Source organism: Myotis davidii, unplaced genomic scaffold (assembly GCF_000327345.1).
Source record: "Myotis davidii unplaced genomic scaffold, ASM32734v1 scaffold200, whole genome shotgun sequence".
NCBI lineage: Eukaryota > Metazoa > Chordata > Mammalia > Chiroptera > Vespertilionidae > Myotis > Myotis davidii.
Genome location: NW_006293700.1, coordinates 6,493,988 through 6,507,724, shown reverse-complemented (window position 1 = coordinate 6,507,724; position 13,737 = coordinate 6,493,988).

The window sequence follows — 13,737 nt, the reverse complement described above, 5'->3', positions numbered from 1 at the left end:
TACAGTTTTTTTTTATGAACAGAGTATTATGAAATGGTAAGCTCATTAGGAAAAAATGCAACAGAAAAATGAAGTCTGTTTCCCCTCCCCCCCCCACTTTCATCCATACCAGCTTTTGATTATTAGAAAATTGAAGGGAGCCCATGTGCCTTTGAACCTCAGTGAGGGGAGTGGCAGGGAGGGAGTATTGTGAGAACTTGCATTACTCTGTTCTGTTAGAAAGGGCCAGTGTGCTGGGGTAAATTCTCCATTTTTAAACTTGAAAGATTTATTTTCCTAAATAACTCATTTCTGGGGAAAAACTTGCAAGTAGAGGTCAGTGGGAAAGTTCTTCTCAGATTTCAAAAGAAATGTGTGTGAATTTTTCTGAGTTAAAAATATGGCATTCTCCAAGATATGATTTCTAAAAGCTTCTCTTCATTATTTTTCACTTTCCATTATAGCACTTTCTTATACTGCGTCAGTATAATAACCAGGAATTCAATCCATATGTCTGAATTAGGGATTTTAGCATTTTCTTTTTGTTCTTGAAATGGTTTATTTCAGAACTGTATACATGCACTAGAGGCCCGGTGCACAAAAATTTGTGCACTGCCGGGGGAGTCCCTCAGCCAGGCCTGTGCCCTCTCGCAGTCTGGGACCCCTCGGAGATGACCACCTGCTGGCTTAGGCCCGCTCCCTGGGGGGATTGGGCCTAAGCTGGCAATCAGATATCCTTCTGGCAGCCGGGGGATGTCCACTTGCCAGTGGGGAGCAGGCCTAAACTGCAGTCAGACATCCTTAGTGCTGCTGAGGAGGCGGGAGGGGCTCCAACCACCACCGCAGCTCACGGACCACCAGGGGGCAGCTCCTGCTTTGAGCGTCTGGCCCGTGGTGGTCAGTGTGTCTCATAGTGACCAGTCATCCCCAGTCATTCTGCTGTTAGGGTCAATTTGCATATTACCCTTTTATTATATAGGATAGAGGCCTGGTACGTGAGTGGAGGTCGCTGGTTTGCCCTGAAAGGTGTCCCAGTTCAGGGTGGGGTTTCGCTGGGGTGCCTGGCCAGCCTGGGTGAGGGGTTTATGGGTGTTTACAGCTGATCACACCCCCTTCAGTGTGAGGGTCCCCACTGGGGTTCCTGGCCAACCTAGGTGAGGGGCTGATGGCTGTTTGCAGGCTGGTCAAGCCCCCCCCCCCAGTGTGGACCCTCACCCCATGGAGGTTTAGCCAGCCTGGGTAAGGGGCTGATGGCTGTTTTCAGGCTGGCCACACCCTCTTGAGTGTGCTGGGTCCCACTGGGGTGCCTGGCCAGTCTGAGTGAGGGACTGAGGGCCATTTTCAGGCTGGCCCAGCGCCCCCAGTGACAGAAGTTCTCAGACTTCCCTTTCTTTCTTTTTTATTCTGGGATTTATTTACCTTCTATAATTGAAACTTTATAGCCTTGAGAGGAGCTCAGAGCCAGCTAGGGTGGGCGGGAGCGAAGCTTGGCTTCCTCCATCACCAGGGGCAACCCAAGCCTCCTGCTCACTCCAGCTCTCTGGTTTCTGGCTGCCATCTTGGATGGGTTAATTTGCATATAGTTGCTTTGATTGGCTGGTGGGCATGGCTTAAGGCATAGACAAGGTACAGTCAATTTGCATGTTTGTCTTTTATTAGTGTAGATTTTCTGCTACTTTGTGCACAGTTTTCATTGCCCAGCAACTGTTTCCTCTTTGTTTTTCCTTTTGCAGGACTAGCAACTTTCCTTTGAAAGCAAGATGCTGAGTTATTTCATGGTTAGTTCTAGAATACTCATTATTTTGTCCATGGGTTATCTCAGGTCAAAGATCTACTATAACTAAGGCATGACTCATTCACTTTGAATGTGTATGGCACGTGGTTATTCTCATTTGATTATTCACTGAGTTGAAATATTTAATTGGGCTTTACAAAAATTCTTCTAAAAAAAATTCTTCACGTCTGTTTTTTGTTATTTTAGAGACCAAAGAGATTTTTTATGACATCAAATTATATCAATTTTTAAACTATTTTGCCCATTTTCACAGCCTTCTTTCATTTTGAGAAAGCAGCTACTTTTAATAGTAGAATAGTTTCTATCACCATGGATTTCCAGTTTTTATAGGTAGATTAAAACCTTTTTTAATAAGGTCAGAATGACATTTTCTTCTGTTATCTACAACCTTATGACTCTAACTTTTATGAATGAAATGGTTTTAATAATTTTTTTCAGAAATCTGCTCTGTTCTAAAATGAAGGGAGTGTTCTTAAATCAATAATGTATATGGCAAACCTTCAGTACATCTAAATTGCAGAAGATTGTTATAAAGATATCATGGAAAGATTGAACTTTTAAGCTGAAACACATTGTAAATGCTCAGTGGACATTGATAATGGGAGATAGTGTGTGTACTGGTTAACTTTCTGACTAGTATTTGAAACCCATATTGGACCTTCATCAAACATTGGATAAGTCATTTAACCTCTGTGTAACTGAAGTTGTTCAACTATTCTAAAGTGGTGGTAACAAAAAAATCTCAAGAGGTAATTATCTGATTAGTTGGATAAATTATCTAATTAGTTGAATGAATTAGCTATATAATTTAACGTACTAAAGGACTTAGTATTCAATTTGATAAGAGTATTTGGGGTTTCATGACAAATGTTCAATGGTATTGGTGAGGATAATGGGGAAATGATAATGAAGGTGATTTTGATTGAAATAGAAAGGAATACACTGGAGATGTTTGTTGATCAGCTAGGCGGGCTTCAGTTTAGAGTAAAATCAATCTTCCTTCCTTCATATTAGTAGACCAGGAGGCTTGCCCATCTATTGAAGTTTCATAGCCCCTGGGATGGAAAAGTTTCTTCCCTGTGGCTCTAGATATATGACCAATTCAGAGTAGAGATCAAAGATAAAAGCTGAATTAGAAATAGAGATACTAGAATGAAAAATGAGCGTCAAATGATGAAGAGAGGGTGTGTGGGGCAGGCAGATTGGAAATAGATATCAAAGTTACCAAGCTAAGCAAAGAACATGAGTGTAACAGAGACAAAGGGTGAGTGTTAGAATGCTTTCCTAAATTTTCTATTTTTAGTGAAATCTGAGTGTGCAATGAACTTTCAACTATTCTAAAGTTGTGTTGACAAAAATCTCGAAGTTTTTTTTTAACAAAAATCTTCAAATCTTAAAATTTGAAAGTTCTGCCCTGGTCAGTGTGCCTCAGTTGGTTGGGCATCATCCCGTGCAATAAGAGGTGATGTCACTGGTTGAATTCCTGGTTGGGGCACATGTCCAAGTTGCAGCCTTGGTCTTCAGTAGGGGGTGTACAGGGGGCGGTTGATTGATGTTTCTCTCTGTCATCGATGTTTCTTTCTTGCTTGCCTTTCCCTTATTCTCTTTCTAATATCAATAAAAACATATTTAAAAAATGAGGTTCCAGCTCAATAGAGATATTGAACTTTTAAAACTTTGCAATAAAGACATGCCTAGTGCAGTGCACATTACATAGTGATTTGTAGCAAATATTTACATATATTTGCTGATTGAGTATTATTTAAGTAATAAAAAAATTGAAAGTAGAAAATGTGGTGCAAAGAAGAATAGAAATTCTGCTTATAACAAGAATGATAGGATAACAATTATTACCCATATGTTCAGAGACAAATTATGTGTGACATGTAATTTTGTTTTTAATTCCAATATATTTTTGTTTTTTTCAGTTTTATTGTATTTTTAAATTAATTTTAAGTTTGAATTTTGAATTCTTGATTTATTTATACTTATGGTTATTTAAAAGGCATTTGTCTTATGGAGAAACTATGAATTACAAAGACAAAGTTAAAGGAATATTTTAGCTTAATTCAGATTGTTACTGGTTGAATCTCTCAGACCATTTGGCTTTTGTGACCCCACCCCTATGTCCCCTGCCTTCTGATAGTCATGCTCATACATGATTCCATCTCCTTGAGTGTGGATGGGACCTATGATTTTCTTCTAACCAACTGAATATTGCAAACTTGATGACTCTTTACTCTCATGATTTTGCTCTGGTATATATAGCTTCATCTTACTAGTAGACTTCTCATTCTCCTGGGTTCAAAGAAAAAAATTGCTATGTTATGAAATGCCTATGGAAATAGCATGCGGCAGGAACTGTGAATGGTCTATGAAACCCAGAGTGAGCTCCTGCTGATAGCAGTGAAGAACCTGGGGCACTGTCACAGCTACAAGGAACACAGCTCAGCTTTTGTTACAGGCTTGTGAGACTCTGCTCCAAGACCCACTAAGGCCATGCTTGAATCTTGATCCATAGAAACTGAGATAACAACTGTGTGTTGTTTTACGCTGCTAAATTTGTGCTAATTCATTAGGTAGTATAGAAGCTAATTTGACCCTTTCATTATTTAGATGTATTTCTCATTTTATTTACAGAAAATTATCGTGGATCATAGAATAAAAATATTACTTCTCTCCCATGGTTTTGCTTTTCTTCTTCAAAATCTTCAATTGCGCAAACATTGAATCTTTTTTGGTTACTCTTTATTTCCACCGTCATCTCTTTGACCACTTTATTTTATTTTTTTATTCTCTTGATTGTTTAACCATTTTTATTCTATGTGCTTTAGTAATCTGTTGGTTTTGGGGTACCTTAGGGTTTGATCTTTATTTCTGCCATCTTTTTCTTTCCCAACTTCAATGCTCTCTCATTTCATTACTCTTTTTATCTTATCTATTTGGGTTATTAGTTCTTCAATTTCTGATTTGGTGTTTTGTATGTTCCCAAATGTTTCTTTGATGATATGTAACTCAATTTACATAAAATTTTAGAAGCGCTTGAATTTGAAACTTATAACAGAATTATTTAGGTATAATTTGGTTTCTTGTTGCTCTTGGAGAAATTCATTTCTCATGGCTGGAGCAATGTTATTTGTTTGATGTGAAGTAAAGATGACTGATGAAAATCTCATATACTGTTTCTATCAATGTGAAGACTTGTTCTGATGCACATGTTTGGGTAAAAAATACCCCACAGAATTTATTGGGAAAAGTTAATGATTGTCAAGGAGACTAGTGGGTAAACAACTAACAATGAGAACTAGAATATCTATTGAATTAGGAAATTCCACTTATTGAGCATTTATTTGAATTTAGAAAAATGTGTAGGGGGAAAAGGGCTCAATGGAAACTTTCTTTGTCAAGCATATATTCCTTTCCTAATTTAAAAGTTAACATTATCTAGACTATTTTCACTTTCTAGTGAATCTGATTCTAATAAAAGGACCTTTGCTTTAAAGCAAGGAGAATGAGAGTAAAAATTTTATCTAAAATAGTAAATAGACCATGATTTCAAAGGTCTGTTAACGGGTACAGTATGCAAGGGTGTGTGTGTCCTCACCATCTTGGTGTTACCTAAGATTACTTTTAATTAAAGACTTAACACTAAAATTCTTTTACCTTATTTAAGTATAATATACATTAAAATGAATTACAGAGAAGTTAAAGATTTTGTTTTTCTATTAGAACTTAAGTTTTATAGAGGAGAAAATTGACCACTTTTTGTAGCTATAATTATTACATTGAGGCTTGGGTTCAGTTTATTCACTATTAATAAATTTATTTTTTCTAAACAATAGAAATTCACTTGATGGAAATTTATTGTTTTTATTATTTTTAGTGTTGCAGGAGAATGTTAGTACAAGATAAATTTTCACTGCTTTATCTATTGACATGCTTAATTCCTCAATTTCTTCATAATTTTGACTCACTTTAGAGAACAGGTATAAGCTTTTCAATCTCTCTTCTCTCCTTTGAAGCTTTCCCTTTTTGTGTCCTTACTTACTTTTCAACTCCAGCTTCTATGCATTGCAGTAAGTTTTTGAAAATGACTCTGAAATATTGAAGAAATTTAGCATCTTTATAAATTACAATATGTAAAATTCAACCTTGCATAATGAGTTTGGTACCAATACATATGTATAATTTTCAGAATTCATAGACAGTATCAGAACTTTTCTATGAAACTATGCTTAGTGGCTTCACTTTCTGAATAATTCCCATCTTTGCTGGATTTTTCAAATTCTCCACTGTTTAGAATACTGTAGAAGATGAGTTTTAACAGTAAAGTGTGCAGAATAAATTTGATTGCTTCCTTCCTGAACTTTTATTTCCTGGAAGAACTGAATTGAGGGATGTTTTTCTTTTCCTTTTGCCTGAAGTAAAACTTATCCTTCTAACTAGAGTCCATTTTCATGGATTATTCATCTTATTTTCTGGAATGGATTATAAAGGAATATGCATTTCAGGAACTGCTGAAAGAAAAAAAGAGAAAAAGAGGGAAAGGGGCATTTTAATTTTTTAGTAAACTGCTTTACAAAATAATAAATATACAACTATATTTTTGTTGAAGCAGTTATGACCATTATGGAACTTCACTGAATCACAACCATCTACTTCAAATAACACATCTAAACGGCACGCAGCTCAAGCTTGTCATTTTTAATTTCTCCTCTTGGGCATCTATAGCTTAGCAATGCCTTGGCTCGCTAGCACACTGAGCTATGTAGTGGATATAATCTGAATCAGAGCACAATTGCAAAAATGTCAAACATGATGAGAAAGAGAAAATCACTACAAAGGGGCATTCACCACAGTAACTCTTTTGCAGTTCCCAACGCAGAGGCCCGGTAGCCTCATCAAAGATACAAGAGATGGAAAAGGCCTATTAGGTCATCAAACCTATCCCCTTACCAAAGGCAGAAAATGAATTCAAGCAACCCTATCTGCTGGCTTCAAACCACATTCAGGATAGAAAGGCCCTGCTGCTGCTCTTGATGCATTATTTTATGACACTGGATGCCATTTATACAAAAAAACCTGAAATGAATTGTCTGCCCCCAGTATCCTAGAATCACAGAATAGGCTTTCAGGGCTGGAAGGTACATGAGCCCAACCTCCTCATTTTAGAGAAGAGTACTCTGAGGGCCTGAGAGGTTAAATGACTAGCTCAAATCCACAAAGCCACTCACAGCTGGACGAGTATTAAACCCCAAATTTTCAGAGCTTCCTAAACTGCTGTTTCTAGCAAATCAATTCTGTTTCTTAAAAAAAAAAAGCGCAAGTCTTGATAAAAATCTATTCTGTACATTATACTTAACACAGTTAGATTTAACTTATTTCTTTCAATGACCACATTTTTAAAATTCGGACTTTGAAGTGTCAAATCTAGGTCTTCACTGAGAAAACATGAATTCCCACATTGACGTTAACTCCAGTAAGAGACTTTCTTTTGAGCACCAATTCCCTCTTCTCTGCGAGGCTCAAAGCCATCCAAAGAGATATAATAGCTTCACTGGTTGACTGTATATGTAAAAGGAATGAAAGTACAGAAGCTTAAAAATTTCTCTGCACCTATTTCTCCTTCCCACAAATACCAATTGGAATTCTATTGTGATAGATTTTATGATTTGTCTGGTGGGGAAATGGGAAAGCTAGATGGCCTGGGAAGAGATGTGGCATTGACTGGGGATTTTTGTGGCAGGCTTGTTTTAGGCTGAAGGGCAACATCCGACCCCTGCTGTGCTCATACAAGTGAGGTGAGTGTAGTCAGCTGAGCTAGAGACAATCAAACTCAAAACTCAAGAGAGAGGCTGCTACTAAGTCATAGAGGGGTTTAGTACCAATATCGATAGACCTCATAGTTTTTTTAAGAGAAGCTAGCATTTCTAATTTTTCTGACAAAATTTTTTATTTCAAAACATTGTTCAGGTTAAATAAAGCAGTTGAAGATATGGTCAACAGATACGATGTTTCATGGGCATGTGTACATTATGTCATACCATTCTAAGAGCCATGTTAAATATTTTCTTAAAAGCTGAGAACACTCAGATTCTGGATTGGAGAGGATGCAGGCCAGGCTGAGGGACAACCCTCCTCCTGTGCATGAATTTTGTGCACTGGGCCTCTAGTTTCTTCATAATTTAGTTCTTCCCTTTTTCTAGCTTTTTTCCTGCATGTTAATGTTTTCAAACTATAGCTAAGGGTTTAACTTAGTAACTTTGAACTTTTTTTTTAGATTTTTAAAAACATATGACATTAATGTGGATTCACAGTTAGATCTGAGTTATTTTGAACAATACCATATTATTTGGTTGATAAGAAACCTTTATTTTCAGTGGTTTAGAATTCATCAATCTCTCTGTAGGGAAGAACACATCTGGAGTTTGGGAGTTTATTAGCTCAGTAGTCCTAGAACCTCTGTGCACATCCCAACCATATGGAAGGCTTTTTAAAGGAGGCTGCTGGCCTCCGTCCTTGTATTTTCTGATTCAGTAGGACCTGGGTGGAGCTCAATAATTCCCATATGTAAAAAACTCCCAAGTATGCTGATATTTCTGGTGAGGGGCTAGCATGTTGAAAACCACAATTTTGGAGAATTGGCATATTTCAAGGTACAGCATACTTAGCGCCAATTAGACCCTTCTTGCGTGTTGATAAGCTGCAGAAAGGGAGCATGATGGAAGTTATTGGCTCAGAAAACACTTTGGTCCATGTCTGTGTTCAACTAATTAATCAAGATAAACTAATAATAGCTATACTTTCTATGATGCTTTTACTCTGCCAGATTGTGAACTCAGTTCTTGAGTTATATATTTAATTTTCATAAACATCCTATTTCTAATCACTTCCACTTTAAAGATAAGGAAGTGAGACACAGAAGTAAAGTAACTTGCCCAAGTTATGCAAGCTAGCAGGAAGTAGGGGTGTTGGTAACCTGAGTCCTGGGCCCATGTCCTTTCCTACCCACTGCACACACTTCCTCTCAGGATAATGACTGCTCTCCATCTTTTATTTCATTCCATGAGCCCAACCTGCATCAGCATAGGAAGCATATTGTGAATTAATATTTGCTGATGTCTTTATTAGTCAGTCTACTGTTTGGCACATTTACTCAAAGTTATATATGTCCAATAATAGATGCTTTAAGCAAATTGAATACAAATAAAGTACTGAATAAGTACTGAATACAGTACTTATTTCTTCACTGAATTGTATTTTGTGAGCGGAAAATGAACACAGTTGAGGTTATAATCAGCACAACCACTGAATGGCTTACTTTATTTACGAAAAGCATTTTTGAAAAACAGAGTCCATCATCATATCAACATTTCCCATGGAAACACTCATTAAGTGCCGCTAATAAAATTTCTGCCTTCTCTTGCAAGTTTTCACAGTGAGTGTGTTACCTGTGTATGGCCTTGTGTTTGTCTTTAAGTCTCCCTTTATTACTGTCTTTCTCAATTTTTCCCTTTTTAATTTTTCCATCAGTGTTCCTGGAACACTGTATGTACAAGAATTAGATAAAAAAAAAAATACTGCTTGGGACCATTAGTCTACTCATTCTGTCACGTGATTGTTTTAGTGTTGTTTGAAGCGCTATTTTGGAGGCAGACATAATCACATTCTATAGTTCCTCACCTTATTAACTGACAGAGCACTGTTCCTATTAGACAATTGATCCTGGGCAGATGAAGCCATTAAAAACAGGACTAATTAGCTGAAGAGGGGAGCCAGTAATGCAGGCTGCCTCACTTCCTTTCATGCTTAGAGAAGTTGAAGTTCCAGACAATAATTGATATGCAGTCTGCCTTAATTGTGGTTATTAACAGCCAGTATTATAATGACAGGCTGACAATTTCTGTCTAGCCTATTGTATGTTTATTTCAGAATCCAAGAACCACTGGGTATTTTTTTTTGTTAACCTGAATCTCATAGAATGCTTTTTATAATGCCCTAGAAATCAAACTTTGACAGCTAATCCCAGCTTGTGAGTTCTTTGGTACATATCTCCAGTGTCAGACGTTTATCTGGGATGGACATGGTGCCCCACACGAGGCGAGTTTAGAGGATGGTGTGCTTGGAGGAGAAATAGCTGGGTCGGAGAAGAATAACTCTCTTCTTTACAAGTGACAACTTAGGGACATATGCTAATTTGACTTCATCTGTTGCTGCCCAATGCTGTGGGAAGCCATCTAAAGTAGCCAAAGCTCTTTGATTTCTTTCACTCATGATCATAACAAATATATCTATTTATAAACTGAAGGTTGTCTTGATTTTGGATTATGTTTAGTAAAAATCTGATAAAATCTCCATATCACTGTCAGTTTTAACAGTGATATTTATTTGTACAGTGATTTAATTGTATGTTCCAAATAATATTGGGGTCTTCTATTAACTGATAAAATATTAATTTAATTGTCTCAGTAAATATGGACCGTTGTTCCTCAGTATGAAATTACCAACAGGATCATACTAGGGCTAAACACCAACTTTCTTCTCCCCAAAATGGTTCTTCCCTGAAGGCCACCGTTTTTATCCTTTGTAAAACAGACATATATGGGAAATGATGGTATTTGTGTTACTATGGGGACAACGGAGGGTGTATGAGGCTTGCTTGGGAGTTTTGGTCCTGTTTGGGATCCCCAAGAACTGAGGGGACTGGCATCTTGACATCCGAGACCCCCTGCCAACACTATTGGTTGAGAAGCTGTGAGGCAGAGAGTGCTGTTGGAATCAGTGGAATTGAGAGGATCACAAACATAACCTCCCCTACTTCACCCAAACAAATGATGAAACACACTTTTCCTCTAAGCCCATAGCAAACAACTAAAAAACTATATCAAACTAAAAAGCTTCTGCACAGCCAAGGAAACAACCAACCGGGTGGAAAGACAATCTACAGAATGAGAGAAAATATTTGCAAACCATATGTCTGATATAGGGTCAGCCATCAAAATAGAGAAAGATATAATTCAATAAAAAATTAATAATCTTATTAAAATGGACTACAGACTTGATTAGACATTTTTTCAAAGACAATATATAAATGGCAATAGGCATATAGAAAAATACCATCGCTAATCATGAGGAAAATGCTAACCAAAACTACAAAGAAATATCATCTCACACCTGTTAGAATACTGCTAAAATACCTCAGGTTTATTTTAATAAGCATCCCCGTATAAAAAATGTACCATTTTCTAACCATAGACAGAAATGCTCACTCTCTTCTCTCTGATCATAGTGTTTTGGCATCATCTCACTAAGTGTTTTGTTCTTTTAATTCATTTCTTCACCAATTTTTTTGTACCAACTATGTGTCAGGTACTATGGTAGGTACTGGATGCACAGTAGTGAGGAAGATACACACAGACCTTGCCCTCTTCCAGCTTATACTCTTTTAAAAAAAATGTATTTGAGACTGCAACCCAAGCATGTGCCCTGACTGGGAATCAAACCGTGATCTCCTGGTTCATAGATCAATGCTCAACCACTGAGCCATGCCGGCCGGGCCCAGCTTATACTCTTGTATCCTGTTTGCCTGTCCTTTCTTTAAAGTAGCCACAAAGTTGAACTCTTCCTATTCCTGGTCTAACAGTGATGGGTGCATCATATATGCTAAATACATACATTACTTATTCAATGAGTAAAAGCATAAATGAAATTATAGAAGTAAAAGAAATCTACAGAGCATTTTAACTAGCTGAACCTATTTTATGATCACATTAGAAACAAAATGAATTAGATTATTTCTCCATATACCTTTTCTGAATTCAGATTTGCCTTTGGCAATTGGTAATTATTATTAAAGAACAGGCAAAATTTTATGTAAGGTCTAATCTTTGTAAGATTAATCTTTTAACCTTTCTTTGAATTTTTCCCTGTAGATTTATTCAAAATACTCAGATCTAGTTTTGCATTGTTTCTTTTTTTCAGTGGGAGTGTCCATACATTACTGTTTGTTTCATCAACAACAAAAAAATGGGGTTATCAGTAATAAATAGTACATTAATTAAATCTGTTTTTAGTGATACTGGAATTTTTTTTGGAGTAAGAAATACTGTAACTTAGGCAATGCTAAAGTAAGCAAAGGATATTAACATAAATTGTGTAGAAATATGCAGGATTTCTATACAGTATGGCAGAACAAGCAAAGAAAGGAAAATAGAAAGGAAAAAGTTGAGAGAAAACAGAAGTTCATGTAAACAGCAGAAGAAAGTAAAAAATCCAATGAGATTGCATGCAAAATGTTTTGTGCTAAAATGATTATTTCATACATTTCGACTTGAAAGAGAACATCTACCCTGAAGCAAATTGTAAGGCATTATCTTAGATCCCTATTCCTTGAAAAAATCTTCAGGCCAAGTCAGATGGTTATACTATGCATATGTGTGCTTGCGCATATGTGTGCATGTGTGCATGCATGTGTGTTTTTAGCCAACATGGAACACCTCTTTTCTAAGAGTAGCTCTTGCTCCTGCTCTGGTTCATTTTGGAAAACCTTTCTTCTTTTGGTTAGTTTTTCATGATTATACCATGAGAGTATCCCCTCCTCTCAATTACACCAATAAGTATATAGTAAAATGTAATAAAGAGCAAGTATTTTTGAGCTGAAAGTAAGTAGCTACCTGATCCTGGTGGTAAAATACGATATTCTTTGGTTCTGTTCAGAGGAAAACCTAAATTATTCACTAAAAAATTAAAAACCCTTTTATTATTGACAGCCTCTAATTTATTTCCCTTCGATTGCTTGTGGATGGATATTCAGTTAAGGTCAGAACAATTATGTATAATATGAGGAGTGATTTTGTAAGAGTCAGAAACTTACAAAGTATAATACAGAGTTTAATGAATAAATAAAAAACCCTTTAGTTTTTCTTTTAAAATAAAAAACAAATGAAGTGAAAGCACAGGAACTCTGAGATACACACTTATTTTTCTTTCAATATTGTAAGTAACATTTTAATAATTAAGAATATTTATTTGGTTGTTTCCTATACTTAGAATAAATAAGCAAGGCCCTTTGTAGGTGTTTCTGTGAATTATTTACAGACGCCTGTACTGAAAATTTAAAATGCCAGAGTGCCCAGTAAAACATTCACTCATTCATTCATCAAACTTTTATTGCATCCTTGTTATGAATCAAACACTGTGTTCATAGCTAAGGGATAAAATTTAGAAAAGAAATTGCTTGTGTTGTCAAGGGATTATATTTAGTAGCAGAGTCAAAATATGTACATGTATAACTATGAAATAAAGCAACAATATTTCTGACAGGCATATCAAAATAATGCTCTGCCTTGAACCCATTAACAAGATTTTTAGAATTATGAAATATTTAAAACATAGAGAGAATATTTCAATGAATAATAAACATTTGTGTTTCCATCATCTGGATGTAACAAATGTTGACATTTTGACTTATTTACCACCAATCCTTTTATTTTTATTATTTGAGAAATGCAATGCTACATACACTATGGAATTTCATTCCCTAACCCATTCACCTCCATGCTTTCTCAGTGCTCACTGCTTTCCTGAAGTTGGTATGTATCCTCCACCAACACACTTTGACATATTTATTATATATGAATGATCCAACACAGCATAGAGCTTTATATATTTAAAAATTTTAAAGGAATGTTTTCTTGTATGTATTGTTTAATATTGTCCCTCACTATGGAATTTCATTCCCTAACCCATTCACCTCCATGCTTTCTCAGTGCTCACTGCTTTCCTGAAGTTGGTATGTATCCTCCACCAACACACTTTGACATATTTATTATATATGAATGATCCAACACAGCATAGAGCTTTATATATTTAAAAATTTTAAAGGAATGTTTTCTTGTATGTATTGTTTAATATTGTCCCTCCCCCCCACCCGGAATATTGTTCCTTCGAGCTACCATCCCCGC